Below are 9,848 nucleotides of genomic sequence, written 5' to 3' on the forward strand. Positions count from 1 at the left end.
CCAGTCCTTTCTGGCCTGCCAGGTCTCTGTGGATAGGTGTGTTGCCAATCTAATGTTTCTACCATTGTAGGTTACATATCTCTTCTCCTGAGCTGCTTTCAGGATTTTCTCTTTGTCTCTGGGACTCATAAGTTTTACTATTAGATGTCGGGGTGTTGGCCTATTTTTATTGATTTTGAGAGGGGTTCTCTGCGCTTCCTGGATTTTGATGCCTATTTCCTTCCCCAAATTAGGGAAGTTCTCTGCTATAATTTGCTCCAATATACTTTCTGCCCCTCTCTCTCTTTCTTCTTCTTCTGGGATCCCAATTATTCTAATGTTGTTTCATCTTATGGTATCGCTTATCTCTCAAATTCTGCCCTCGTGATCCAGTAGTTGTTTATCTCTCTTTTTCTCAGCTTCTTTATTTTCCATCATTTGGTCTTCTATATCACTGATTCTCTCTTCTGTCTCATTTATCCTAGCAGTTAGCACCCCCATTTTTTATTGCACCTCATTAATAGCCTTTTTGATTCGACTTGGTTAGATTTTAGTTCTTTTATTTCTCCAGAAAGGGTTTCTCTGATAACTTCCATGCTTTTTTCAAGCCCAGCTAGTATCTTTAAAGTGATGATTCTGAACTCTAGATCCGACATCGTACTAATGTCCGTATTGAGTAGGTCCCTGGCAGTCGGTACTGCCTCTTGTTCTTTTTTTTGAGGTGATTTTTTCCATCTTGTCATTTTGTCCAGAGGAGAATAGATTAATGAGAGAACAAAATGCTAACAGGGTAACAACGTCCCCAGAAAATATACTCTAAACAAATCAGAAAAGACCTGATGCCAGGGGAAAAGAAAGGGAAAGAAAGAAAAAAGAAAAAGAAAAAGATAAAAACAAACAAAAACAGAACAAAACAAAAAAAACAGAATATGATCAAATATGATCAAGCTGGTGCATAGATCAGTGCCACAGACTAGATTTGGGGTGTATTTTGGTCTGTTAGTAGAAAGTGCCTCCCAAAATTTTAAAGAAAGAAAAACTTATATATGTACAAAAATAAGGGTTGATATGATGAAGGGATGGAATATTACTGTAAAGATGAAAATTATAAAAAATTTTATAAAAGGAATTGATAAGAAGTTGTTTGAAAAAAGAAAGAAGAGGATTTAAAAAAAAAAGAAAAAAAAGGGAGAGAATGTGATCAGGCAGGAGAGTAGAACAAAACCATACACTAGAGATTTAGGGTATATTTTGATCTGTTAGAAGAAACTATCTCAAAATTCTAAAGAGAGAACAACATATATATATATGCCAAAAATAAGGGTAACTACTATGAAGGGATAGAATATGACTCTAAAAATGAAAAATAAAAATGTTTTTTTAAAAAAGGGATTGATAAGATGTTGGTTGAAAAAGGGAAAAAGAAAAATTAAAAAAAAAGTTAAAAAAAAATTAACTTTGAAAGACTAAAGAATCATGGTAAAAAAGCCATGAATTCTATGTGCAGTATTCCCCTAGCGCTGGAGTTCTGCCGGTCTCATTGATCGGTAAACTTGGTCTTGGCTGGCTGTTCTCGCTGCTCTTCTGGGGGAGGGGCCTGTTGCCGTGGTTCCCAAATGTCTTTGCCGGAGGCGGAATTGCCCTGCCCTTGCCCGGTCCCGGCTAAGTCATCTGCTCGGGTTTGCTCTCCAGAGCTTTTGTTCCCTGCAAGCTTTCCGTACAGCTTTGGAGGCGGAGAGTGAAGATGGTGGCCTCCCAATCTCCGCCCCGGAGGAGCTGAGAACTCGAGGTCCCGCTCCTTAGTGAGCCCCCAAAGAAAAGCAGTCAGTCACTCCCGTCTCCCCGGTCTCCGGCCACACTCCGCGCTCACCCGGCCTGTGACCGAGCGTTTCTATCCCTGGCACCCGACCCCGTGTGGAGTCTCCAAACCCAGCAGATCCCCGCGGTGCGCTCCCGCACCTCTCCTCCCGGGGGAAGAAGGTGAGTCTCCCCGGATCTGCCGCTTGTTCGGTCCCTGCTGGAGGAGCAGTGGCCCGACTGTGCCGCGGATCACGGTTTATGACAACCCCGAGCTGAGAGCCCGCGCCTCAGCTCCGTCTCTGCAGCCGGCTTCCCCGCTCCGATACCTGGGAGCTCTGCCGCACTCAGGCACCCCCGGTCTTTCTGTGACCCTGAGTGTCCTGAGACCACACTGTCCCACGAGGGTTCCACCCCCCGCTTAGCCACCGGAGTGACGTCCCTCAGTGGAGCAGACTTCTAAAAGTTCCGATTTTGTGCTCCGCGGCTCTATCACTTGCCAGAAGCGGCCGACGGAGGCCCCCTCCCCCGCCGTCTATCCTCCCGAATATCACCTCGGATTCACTTCTCCGCACGTCCTACCTTCCAGAAAGTGGTTGCTTTTCTGTTCGGAGAGTTGTTGCTATTCTTTTCTTCGATCTCCTGTTGAGTTCGTAGGTGTTCAGATTGGTTTGATCCCTATCCAGCTGAACTCCTGGGACCAGACGAAATCCAGCTCTCCTACTCCTCCGCCGTCTTGCTCCCCCCCACCCAGTAACTTTACATCTTTTAAACATGAATTGCTTCCCAGTAAATGCTACTAAACTATTGCCCTGGTAACCAGCGTGGTTGAGCTCCAGAGCCTGGCTGCAGTCTGGCCACACCCTGCACAGAGGCAGGGCAGCAGACCCTGTGCGTCCCAAGGCTTTCCTTCCCCGGGTCAGAGTCCCTGTCTTGGTATTTTTTCCCTTCTATCTTTGGTGGCGGCACAGGTGACGGGGAGGAGGAGGAGATAGAAGCAGAGTGGATAAAGGGAAGTCAGAGCTGTAGATTATTTGAAATCTGCCCCATCAGTCCCAAGTGCATTCAGGAGAGAACTCATCCGGCTTTCCTAGATGGGATGGGGTGGCCCGTGACATCACACAGCAAATCACCACCTCCTTCTTGAATGTTTTGCTCCCTTTCTCGAAGGCTGTGCTCCTGCCTATCCTTGCACGTCTGTCAGTCTTGGCCTGGCAGGCTCCCACTTCTCAGCGGGTCCCTTCTGCTTCCTACCAGGCCACCTGCAATCTGGGGTTAGTCTCACACCAAACCATCTCCAGTCACCGTCATGCTGTGACCAGCCTGGATGGGGGGTGACTGCAAACTTTCAGCACCACCCCTGACCTCTCTTCTGAGTTTCCCACTCACACCCAGTTGCTCTGGTGTGACCATAGTGCCTTGGGCGCTCCTCGGGACACTCTTGTCCCAAGTGGACTTCATCTCCAACTCTCCACTCATCCTGCTCCTCTGCTTAACTCCCAACTCAATGATTTCACCTTATTTCCCAAATCTGAGCACCATCTTTTTCACTGGTTGCCTCCATTTCTCTCACTCACTATGGTTACTCAGTAACCACGTCTTAGTATTTCTTGACTCTACCTTCTAATTTCCAATTTCCTACCACTGTCCCAAGGCTTCCACCACCACAGTGGCTTCAAGTCTTCCACTTCTTAAGTCTTCTAGAGAAATCTGTAGATACTTCTGGTAGAACTCTTGATTCCAATGACACAAACTGACTTAATCAAAAAGGAAAACTACGGGTGGGAGGCTGGTTTCAGGAGTGGCTTGGTATAGAATCTCAATGGCCATCCCTAAGACCCAGTGCCTCTCTCTCCCCACTCAGCTCAATCCTGCAAAAGTTGGCTTCATCCTCAAGCTGCACACAGTGGCAAAATGGCCACAGATGCTCCAGCTCACATGCTTCCAACTCCAAGTCCTATAGGAAAGCGCCAGGCCTGAGTCATGTGATCCCCCTGGGCTGGGGAGAGTGGTCCCCACTAAACCTCACGGACTGAAAGTGGTGGAGGGTTGGAACGGAGCCAGTTGGTAGGAGTAGTCTGAGTGGACAAGTGAGCAACCAAAACACATTAGAAGCCTGCTGTGCATCCAACCCTGTCATTCCTTTGCATAGAATTCTCCAACAGCTCCCTAAGTCAATCAAAATCTTGTCAACATGACTTTACTTCTGTCAATACACAATTTTAATCCTTGTTGAGCTTTTTCATTTTGTTTGCATTGATATTTGCACCAGTAATCTTGAAGAAGAGTTGAAAAAATGTTTAAAAGATTTTAAATAATCTCTCCACCCAACATGGAGCTCAAACTTACAACCCTGAGATCAAGAGTCACATGCTCTACCAACTGAGCCAGCCAGGCACCTCAAGAGTTGAATTTTTAAAAGTGATCATTTGGATCTTTCTCTTGACTTGCAAGGGAACCATGAGTAATGCGTGAGACTGTGCCTCTGGGAGCCCTGGGGAGAGGGAGAGCCTTCTTCCAGGTAGAGGCCAGGCAGGAAGACAGACCCGCCCCTTATTTTAGTAGAATATAAACTGAACATAGTGAATTGGTTGTCGGAGGGCTGAAAGGCAAAAACGGACACAGCATCACTGAAGAAAGCAGCCAGCATTCCCAAGGAACAGAGGGAAGAAGGCAGCATCCTAGAACCCAGGTCCTAGGAGCCCAGAGAAGGGGCCCTGAGGAGCTGGAACCAGACCTTAGGGTCATCTGGCTCTGGGGCCTCAGAAGCTTGGAAGTGGGCCTCCCCAGGGCGGGGCTCACATCTCTGAGGTGGACACGCAGGCCAGCAGGTGCTGATCCCCTGGCGGAGGGGATGAGGCTGGCCCCCAGGAGTGAGGGAAGCAAACCCGAAAACCAGAAACTGCAGCCACTGTTGGGGTCACAGTCCACTGTTGTGGGGCGATGCTGACAGGAACGGGACCCAACAGAAGGACTACGTCCTGCAGCCTCCGTCTAGTGCCCCCTCTTGGCAGAGCCCAACAGGGCGGCTGCAGGCGGACAGGAGGGTTGGGAGTTCTGTGAAGGTCCCGCTGTGACAGAGCAGAGCAGAGGGGGTGGATGGGAGCTTAATTACTGGCCTGAGGGAGAAGGGGGAAGAGAGGGGAGACTGGGAGCAGGATCATGAGGTGGGGACTGTGGGCAAGGGGGGGAGCGTTCTCCCACGGTCACCTCTTCTGGTGTGTGGAAAAGCCCAGAAGATAAAAATACCCTCAAGACACAGGGCACGTGAGAGCCCTTCTCCTTCTGCCTCACACCCTGGACTTAGTGACACACCACACACATAGACGCGCACACACACACACACCAAGCACAAACACCACATGCACACACAGCACGCACACCTACCACACACCCCGTACGTGCACACACGCACACCACACGTGCACACCATGCTTTTGCTCATGAGGTTCTTTAGCTCAGGGCCAGTTCCCCACGAGCAGTCCTAGGACAGGACTCGGTCCACACGTGATGTATTAAAGAAGTGCATCAGGGGAGAAGGGGGAGGGAGGGAGGGAAGCCTGGAGGGTAGGGGTGGAAGCCAAACAAGGGCCTGATTTCAGGCTTCAGCCCGAGAGAGCGGGTTCAGCCTGATTCTGCTGGCGACTTTGGAGGGGAGGTTGTGCCCAGAGTTAGCCCAACCTGTTGCCAGGGAGACTGGATTTCATATTCTCGCGCCTGGGAGTCAGAGTCAGAAATGCCTGGGAGTTCCTGGGATGCCATGTGGCCACCACCCTCCTCCTGCCTTGGTGACTGTGAACCAATGGCCAGTCCTACAATTTCAGCTCAGGATGGGTGGTCACTCAGAGTTGCCCCTGTTGGAAGGTCTTCCTTCCTTTCCTAACATTTGTGTTTCCTAACGTTTGGAAGGCCTTTCCTAACATTTGGAAGGCCTTTCCTAACATTTGTGAGGGCCTGGGTCAGATTGCATATGGCGGCCCCAGCCTGCAGCCTGCCCTCCTTCTCTCCCCGCTCATGGCTCTGCCTTACTTGCAGGGGTGTGGACCTCCCAGCTGTGTCCGTATAACAGCACAGCTCCACCAAATACCTGCCCCTTGGCCACCCTATGAGCTTAGGAGCCCATGTAACAAGTGAACACTCTAGAAAAGACACCGACTTCAAGCTTCCCCTCCCAGTTTTTAAAAAAACTATGCTTTATCTCTTTAAAAAGTCCACAGGACATTATTATTGCTGTTTTATACAGATAATTCCCTTTGTGCCTTATGCCCATATTTTTACTTTCTTGTTCATCAATCCTTACTGCTTCTCGAATTGCCTATCAGGGGCCTTTTCCCTACTATTTGAAGTGCATCCCAGAATTTCCTTTCATTAGTGGTTATGGAAAAAAGCTTACCTTTCTCTGAAAAGCAGATTTCAGCACTTTATTAACTCTTTAATATACTAAAGGGTTTTCAAACAGCTTTTGTATTATCTGGTGAGGGTGGTAAAGAACGTGAGAAATTGAGGATTATCCAATAAATGGAGAGGAGGAGGCAATGCTAATCAACCAGTTTTCTTGTGGGTGTTTCTTTATGCAAAGACATCAAACAGAAACACAGCTTTGAGAAAGATGTATCCACCAAAGAGAAAATGACTGCTCATCATTACTTCGGTTTTCTTTTATATAGTGCGCACCTCTTTCTGAGGACTACCAGATACTTACAAGAAGTTTCTGTTCTCAAGTGGCCAGAAGCATTTGGGCCATCTGAGCCTCCTCAAAGGAATTGTTTATACTCGCTGGCTCCATGTTATCAATTCCTACTCACTCTTAATTCACCCCGGTCTGGCTTCCAGCCCCATAACCCTGCCTAATCATCTCTCAGTGAAGTCACCCCGGGCCGCCGTACCAGTCCAGGTCCTCTGGAAGCTGACTCTGAGAGTTAGAGGCATGAGAGACTCAGGGGGGATAACAACTGTGAAAGAGAAAGACTGTTGACCTGTCCCCTCTTCTGAGACGCTATCTTGCCTTGGCATCTGAATCTCAGTATTTTTCTTGATTTGCCTCAATGCTCTGGCTGCTCTTTCTGAGGATTCTTTGCAGGTTCGTCCTCATCCACGTGGCCTCTCTACATCACTATTGTCCAAGCCTTATTCCTAGGCCGCTATCCTACCTTCCCCCCCAGGCGATCCCAGCCACGCCAGGGACTGCAATTAACAATCACCGTGCAGAACTAAGTCTCCCGTCGGCAGCCATCACAGTGAGTGGGCAGCTTGATCGAGGTTTGCACGCGACCCTGTGTCTGGGTCTTCCTTTGTTTCCCTGGCCCTCCGCTTCCTAAGAGCACAGGGCATCAGTGGTCAGACTGACCTACGTAATGTACCGAAGGGGCTCTGTGAACTGCAAAACCTACACAAAAGCTTGGTGTTATTGTAACACTTGCCAGATGGTTATTCCTGTAAGTAAGTAAGTAACACTGATCATCTATTCTCAAAGTTCCCTATTTTCTAGAAAAAACATCCCAACCCCTATCTTTGCATTAAAAACTCAGCCCAAAGCACGTTTTCTTCTATTCTCCTTCATTCACACTCTGTTCTGCATCAGTGTTTCCTAAAGCTGGGTTCCTTGGAACACTAGTGCTCCTTGAGATAAAAGTTGATGCTCCATGAAAAAAGTCAAGTTTGGGAAATATTGCCCTCCTAGAGGTTAAAATACACTCTCTCCTAGTAAAGGTGCTGAGAAGTATAACCTTTTTTAACCAGTGTCCCAAATGACTTAGGGCGCCTGGGTGGCTCAGTTGTTAAGCATCTGCCTTCAGCTCAGGTCATGATCTCAGGGTCCTGGGATTGAGCCCCATATCAGGCTCCCTGCTCGGCAGGAAGCTTGCTTCTCCCTCTCCCACTCCCCCTGCTTGTGTTCCTGCTCTCGCTGTCTCTCTCTCTCTCAAATAAATAAATAAAATATAAAAAAAAAAAACACAAAAAAACAAATGACTTAGCCACAGACTCTTTTCTTCTCATGACACTCTGTAGAATTCCTGTAGGCCACTAGTGTTCCATCCCAAGAGACAGGAACCCCTGCTCCAGGCAGGGGGAGAAACTTACCATTTCATCCAAGGAGGTGGTCCACAAGTCCTTGATCCGTTAGTATGGGGAGCCCTGATTCACATCGTTTTCCAAGCCTGGGTGTTCCCTCTTTTTCTTCTATTCTGTGAGCTACTTAGAACCGTTCCAGTCAACCTACCTTTCCGAGTCAAGTCGTCCAGAGGAAGCTCTGGTCCTCCCAGCTGCAAGACTGGCTGACACACCAGTGGGCAAAAAGTCCACGGAGGGGTCATGGTCCCAAACTGGAAATTTCCCAAATGGCCCTTAACATTTGAATAGGTAAATAAATTGTGGAGCGTGCCCAGTGGTATATTGTCCAGCAGCAAGAATCAACTCTCTTCAATCATATGCAATGATATGCATGAATTTCACAAATATAATTAGAAAAAAAAAACAACTAGACACAATATGAATCCATACCTGTGAGGGTAAAAAGCAGGCAAAACTAACCTGGGCTACTAGACATCACGACAGTGGTTACCTTAGGAAATGCAGGGGACAAGAAAGGGCCTCCAGCTGCTGGTAATGTTCCCTTTTTGTATCTGGCTGCTGGCTGCAGGGGTGTATTCAGTTGTGAGTATGATGACTGTACCTTATGTAATTCTCTGAATGCCCGTTATACTTCAGTAAAAGTTTGGGAGAGGTGGTGTCAGAAAAGATCATTCCCCACTGGGTATCCCACTGGCAAAATCACCCGAAGGAAACATGGCGATTTCAGGACCAGTAGAAACAGAACAATACCCTGGCTGTCTTAGCTCACTCCGAGCATGTGTGGGTCTCACATTTGTGTAAACTTCTACATTTCTACACATGTCGAAGAGTCCTTCTGTATTGATCATGGTTTGTTTCCTGTTTGGGGGCGGGGGGGGTTGGTCTATATTTTATGAGACTGTGACATCTTGGGAACTTGGGGACAGAGCAAGGGACCGCCCCTCCCAGTTAGCTATTTCCTACAAATAGCAAGCAACTTGTTTGCATGTCTTTTATATGCAAACGACTCCATCCAGAACCCATACTCCAAACCACCTCCTCTCTCAGCTTTTACAGTCCAGGAGGCGATATTCCTCCACCCAAAGCGCTAAGTACTAGACAAGGAGGGACCACCCCTCTCGCTGAGAGCCTGCGGAAATTATTCATACTAGCCAATCCTAAACCTGCTCAGCTGCTTACCCTGCTGCTGACTCCTTCCCGTGAAAACCTCCATAGAGGCTCACGCCTGTGCTTTCTCCTCTCCCTTTCTGCCTCTTGTTGGACACTGCCGCTTTCCCTGGGGGGGGCTGCACGCTGTGTGGGGCCTCCTGATTCTAGGGAGCTGTGAGTGTAGACTTCTTCCTTCATGACTGTCATTTCTGCGTGTCTTACCAACCTGATAAAGACAAATCCTGGGTACATTTTAAAGTACATCCATTCATTCCACAATGTGCATGTACTATATTTCAGGCACTGTTTTAGATGCCAGGGATAGAGCCGTGACCATGCAAATAAGGTCCCTGCTCTCGTGGACCTCATGTCTAGAGGGACAGACATAATAAACAAGCAAAGAAATAAGTATTTCCAAATAAAGCTAAGTGGTATGAATGAAGGAGGCCAGGATGGGTCATTTTACGTTGTTTTGTTCAATTTGTTTTGTTTATTGTATTTCTTAGCAAGACTGGTCAGGGAAGGTCTCCCTCACAAGGTACCACTCAGCCCAAGGCCTGAATTGTTGCTTGTACACGCAGGGCACCCAGAGATCTGTGCTGGGGGTCTGGAGGCATCCAAAATAATCAGAACGATGTATCTCTTGCCAATGCTCATCCAGAACAAACCCTCTCCCTTTTTCGACAAGCAAAGCAGGGTTTGAATCCAAGAGAAAATAATTTCCTGGCATCAGCAAAATCCACAGCCTGCTCCAATCAAGTTGCCTTCTAAATGCTAGAAAGCTGAGGTGTCCAAGTGCCAGGACCCAGGGGATGGGTTGGCTGCAAGCCAGAACCCTTAGGGCAGCAACC

This window comes from Phoca vitulina, unplaced genomic scaffold, assembly GCF_004348235.1.
Source record: "Phoca vitulina isolate PV1807 unplaced genomic scaffold, GSC_HSeal_1.0 scaffold70, whole genome shotgun sequence".
In the NCBI taxonomy this organism is placed as follows: domain Eukaryota; kingdom Metazoa; phylum Chordata; class Mammalia; order Carnivora; family Phocidae; genus Phoca; species Phoca vitulina.